The sequence below is a fragment of the Oncorhynchus nerka genome, linkage group LG9a (assembly GCF_034236695.1).
Source record: "Oncorhynchus nerka isolate Pitt River linkage group LG9a, Oner_Uvic_2.0, whole genome shotgun sequence".
In the NCBI taxonomy this organism is placed as follows: Eukaryota; Metazoa; Chordata; class Actinopteri; order Salmoniformes; family Salmonidae; genus Oncorhynchus; species Oncorhynchus nerka.
The window spans coordinates 62,195,374-62,201,373 of NC_088404.1; positions in this window are offsets into that span (position 1 = coordinate 62,195,374).

Here is a 6,000-nt window from a genome sequence, read left to right on the forward strand (position 1 = left end):
CATTATCAAGTACTGGGAGAAGCGTGGCTTGAACAATCTTCCTTCTACTTTCCAAAGTGAGGAAGGATTTATTTCTATAAGAGAAAGCAATCTACATTGTTTTTCAACGTGTGCTTTAAAAGAAAAATCCCCAAGTATTTTTACATGGGGAACTTTGGGCTCCATTCAATGAGCAAATATGCAAGTCCTCGGGGTCAATATTAAGAGACCTAGAGAACAACATACATTTGTTTTTATTAGCATTTAGCATTAATTTAAGATCACTAAGTGATTTTTGAATTGAGTCAAAACCAGAATGAATGTCATGAATGGCCTGCTGTAATGAAGGTACACAGAAGTAAATAATTATAATCCACGTAGAGATGAATGTTACAGGTCTTAACAGATAGACCAATATTATTTACATAAATAGTTGACAACAGGGCCCAAAATCGCCCTCTGGGGCATACCTTCGTAATATTGAGAAAACTAGATTTGATACCGTCAGTAAGCACGCATTGTGTCCTGTCCGTTAGATAGTTCTTGAACCAATTGCAAGATGCCTGATCACGGTCTATTTCAGACAAACTTTGAACAAGTAAAAACATGGTCAACCATATCAAATGTTTTCGATAGGTCAAAAAATAGGTCAGTACACATATTTTTATGTTCTAAACAATATAGCACATCATCTAAGACAAGTGTAACCACTGAAACAGGGCTATGTTTGGGTCTAAAACCAGACTTATGGTCATTAAGAATAGAATGAGAAGTAAAGAAAGTTTCAAGCTGAGAGTTGGCCAGGGACTCTAAAACTTTGGCAAGGCAAGATAGCTTGGAAATTGGATGGTAGTTATCCAAGTCAGGAGGACTGTGTAGGAGGAGGACTTATGCCGTTTTCCAGATAACTCCAGAAACAATTGGCAATTTTTTTTCTTCTTTTTTTTTTACATCGATCTTCAATAAGGAACCTAGTACATACTGTAGACATCCAATGGTTGAAATGAGGAATGTGTATCTGGGAATGTATTGTTCTCTGCAACCTGGCTCGAGGTGGAATCAGAGTTTTCAGAAGCTATAAAATCAAGGGCAAAGTGGTTATTAAAAATGTCCATCACAAATGTCCATCTTATCTGTTATGGGAACAGAGCCTGTCATAACATGCTGGAGTAATGAGGGGATGGAGTTTTGTTTCAGAGATTTGACTCCCTTCCAGAAGGCAGCTGGATTCTCACCAGTTCAAGAAGTATGTCGATTTTGCCTTTTTAACCAGGCATAGACATATTTCTCAAGCGTCTGAAGGACTGCCAGTCAGACTTAAATTCAGTCATCCTAGCCTTAGCCCAAGCTACATTTATCTCCAGAAGTATTTCTGATAGTTCATTCGTGAACCAGGGATTAGCTTTATCCCTTACCCTTAGTTTCTTGAATGGAGCATGCTTATCTGCAATAGAGCAAAGAAGTAAAACGATGCGAAATGCCTATAATTTATCTTGAAATAATGTGAGGGCGAGGTGTAGGTAGCTGTGCATCTCTTATGCAGACAACGGAACAATGGTCACTGAACTCATTAGCAAAAATAAAATTGGCTGTATACTTATGAGGGTCATTTCTCAAAATAATATCTAAAAGAGTAGATTTTTCAGGGTGTTCAAAGATGGGGTGGGTTTGTTCAGTTATCAACTGAGTTAGATTTAGCTCAATGCAGATATGTTTCCGCCTATCAGAGCTACAATAGACTCATAGCCAGTCGTACAATGCCAGCAACCTACTGAATCTTTCGCTGCCATGACTCCATGATGGCACTGGGCCTGAAATAATCCGTTCTTTGAAATTCCGTTTCAGCAGTTCTGAGCTTGCCTTCCTAATGTCATTAGAACCCACATGGACTACTACAGCGACAACCCCCGTTTTCTGGCGTAAAAGAGTAGAATGTAGCCCAGTAATGTCCTGAAGCCGAGCCCCAGGATAGCACAAGGTTTTTTGTCCCGGGAACGGAGATGTTTCACACCATAAAGCTGGCGATGATAAAGGCTGGTGAGATGGCAGTGGAGGTCCGGAGGTTTTTGTGCCTCCCTCCAGCCATAAAACCCATTATGGCTGACTTAGGAGCCGGTGCGTCAAGACACCCTCGACGTCCGGTGAGAAGAGGAGTGTAGCGGATCGGAATCTGGGACAGTACACCCTTGGGAACTTAGAGAATCCGAGGCAGAATCCCCCTCGGAAAGAGTCTGGATAGGGGGCAATGGCGCTGGAGTCTCGGGAAGCCAAGATGGTAAAGCTGTTTGACAACTGGATTTGGGTCGGGCTTCCCAGCACCAAAGAAACCCCACTTGCCACAGGCCACTTCCCTCCATTTGGCCTATGGCGGGTGACGTACTTCCATGGTTGGGCAGCAGAATTGGTGAGAGTATTATCCTCGAAATCCACCATAAGCAACGGTCCAGCTCCATTTCCCAGGGGAGTGGGAGGCTTCTTTGGGGAGGGGTCCCTGGAAGGCATTGGCCATTCAGTTAAGGAGTGTTGAGATGGTGGTGATACTCTCAACACATTGAAACGACGTCCAGCCTGTGGTGTGGAGAAGGTAGACGTGGGTACTTTCCCCAGTAGATTGTGCAAGTTTTTAATCTGTTTACTAAGAGTAGTCACTTCTTTCCTATAGTCTTCTGCAAGTAAACAATTGTTGCATCGAAACTCCGGTCAGTCCACATTGTCCCGGAAGAGAGCATAGTAAATACAGCTCCTGCAGCACAAGAAATGCTCGCTTTTTCCCTGAACGGGAAAGCATCCATGGAAAGAGACATAGGAACTAAAGAGATAGTGATTTCAGGCAGAGTAATAAAATAGACAATAACTGATTTTCCGGACCTATACAGGCGGTAAATAGACCCGGTAAATGCACCAAATACAACAAAAAAATATTAAACGAAATAGACTCCAGCCTGTTAAACTTAACTTTCTTCTACAAACAATTCAGTCTCAAATAAATGTGTGCGCTCTCTCTCTTTCCAGTAACCCTAGTTCAGGGAAATTACATATTCAGATATGTTTCCTTGAAAGCAGTCTAGGTACAATGAGTGACTGCAATCCACACTGCAATCCAAATCATCTCTTAAATGGATTGTGTTGCTCAATGGTTCAGATGATTTTGGCAGAACATTTGAAATGGGGATACTATTTGGTCCCAAAATGCTAATATGAACAAAACCAAATTGTGGATTGCAGTCATTCAAAGTCAGAATTTCTAAATATCTAAATATGTAATTTCACAGAACTATCCCTTTAAAGTGATAGTTCACACAGCTACATCTTGATTGCTTAGAGTAGAAATTCAATGCTTCTGTATTATTCTTTCGTAATATGATAGCATATTTGTCTAACATAAAGGGCTGGTGGGAACCATTCATTGGATCCATGAATTGGCATCAGTGCCCTTATCAAGATAATATTGAGTTGATCTCTATGAATTATTAGCTACATCCTCTCCTCAAAGCATCTAATTAATTTACTGCAGTAGTAGAGTTTTATGAAAAAAATTCTCAAATATATTTTGAAGGCTACACAGCAATTGAAAGACGGATCTACTGTAAAGATTTTGAATGAACATTTGACTGAGTTGTCAGAGTTACCTGCTATACAGTTAGATAGACAGCCAATCTGGTTTAGAAAGCATGTGATTTTTTATAGAGGCTGTCCAAACATAGAGCAATTGTTCTCCACACATTACAGACCTGCTAAGTGATTTGGTTAGCGAATTCATTATTTGATTTACTTGTAACTATACCCTCAGTTCACAGACAGATTTTTCACCTCATTATATCCAGCATCATACCAGTGTATGTGAAAACGGTGCATTTCTAAGTTTTGTAGTCAGAAAGATAAGAAAAGGTTTTCAGCAATTTTCAGCAAAACGTTTCCTTCGTAAGAAACCAAAAAACAGCCGTTGCTTAACAAATCAAACCTCGGTACGGATTCTCTCTGTTTTGTTTTGTCATCCTGGGACCTGAACTGCGTCATTTAATTACACCTTTCATTTTGACAACTGAATTGATTGACTTTAATTTGACTTGTTTACTTCATACAGAAAGAACACTCAGGTCTACTGTTTAGTAGCTAATCAAATCACACAATGTCTTAGTGCCACAGCACATTGTGGGCATGTGTCTTAAACGTCTTAAACCCTATTAGAGATTCATGTACTTAACCGTTATGGCCCAAATGTAGTAGAACTAACTGTTTATGTGACAAGCTTTTCTTTTTTTCCTGCTTATGTTTTTCAGTGTATGCTGTTTTATGGTACTGTAGATGTAAGTTGCTAAGAAAAGCTTGGAGACACTTTTCCCACCACACGCTGAGCAAACGTGATGATATGTACCTTGTTGTCAGCCCTCTCTTATACAGTAGGAGGACGGACCGGGTATTACTATAACCACATCAGCAATGTACATATTTCAAAGACTGTGCAATTACATGTTTTATTTTTCTCTTCTGTAAATTAGAGAAATAGAATCGACAAAACTGCAATAAAGTTTACATTTTCTTACAGAAGCTGTTTTTGACTTTGTTAAATGATGACAAGACAGATCATGATATCTCAAGATTGTGTTACTATGTACATGGTCAATGTGTGTCTTTGTTAGAGCTCTTGTCTGTAGTTATTGCATGATTATAGTATTATCATCTATGCCTTTGGACAGAAAATAATGTGTGGTTCCTTGTTTCTGTATGCTTGGCTGTGTGTGTTGTGTTTTGAGCATGCTTGTTTTCTTATTTGTCAGTGTATGTGTGTGCCGATGCAGTCATCCTTATATTTTTGTGCATGTGTGTGTGTGTGTGTGGTTTTACTATCCTTGTGGGGACCAGAAGTCCTCACAAGGATAATAACACATGGAAAATTCAGACAAGTGGGGACATTTTTGCCGATTACCACAAGGACAAAGGCTGTTTTAGGCTTAGGGGTTAGGGTTAAAATTAGGGTTAGAATTAAGGTTAGGGTTAAAATATCATTTTCAATGGGAATCAATTGTTTGGTGCCCACAAGGATAGCAAAACAAACGTGTGTGTGTGTGTTTTTCCTGCTTGCGTGTGTATTTCTGTGTGCTCATATTCATGATTGTGTGCTTCGTTTTTCAAGTGTGTGCTATCTTGGTTTTGTGAGTGTGCGCTTGGCTAGTTTTGTGAATGTGTTTTTACTTGGTTGTACGTGTGCTCACTTGCTTGAGAGTATGCTCATGGTCATGTGCTTGGCTTTGTGAGTGTGTATTATCTTGCTTGTGCATTGGTGTGTGTGCAGTCTACATATGGACGTCACTCACTCTTCCTCCCTCCGTGTCAGCCAGTCTGTCACTGTATATCTGCGTCCATGCTGACTACTAACATCTCCACGAATTCCTCTTAAAGCTAATAAAAGTTATTTATAGTGGCGTTGAGCATGCGGTGGTGGCTGAGATTCTCTGGGGAATCACATTCCCCATGCAGCCCCCCCGACCTACCTTTCAGCTCCCTGCCTGGCCAGGATCCACCCAGGGGCCCCTTTCTCGCTTCTCTCTCCTTCCCTCTCTACTCCTTTACTTCAGACCGACGGCTACAGCAGGCCACCGACATCTTACCTTCACCAAATCACCCTACTCAGCCCTATTTAGGATTTATGTAATCCCTTTTATACTAGGTATTTCTTAAAGCAGGATCAATGAGTTAGCTTGCCAGCTTTTAACTGGTAAGGTTAAGGTTAATTCTGCCATGTGAAATACCAGCCAGGTCTCTGGAGGTATTTTTGGAGAGCGACCTGGGTCATGTTCATTAGGCACCAAATGGTCGAAAACAGAGTGAGACGTGGAAAGACGCTCATTTTCGTTTCCATCGCAAAACATTTTAAAGTGTTTTCTGTTGTGTGCCCTATTGAACACAACCCAGACGGCATTGAAGGGCAAAATTCCAATAATTGGTTGTTACAGTGTTAAGCGGAGCGACACAGGGGAACCCAAGAGCAGTCTCAGATGAGGAAACAGGGATGAATGAACC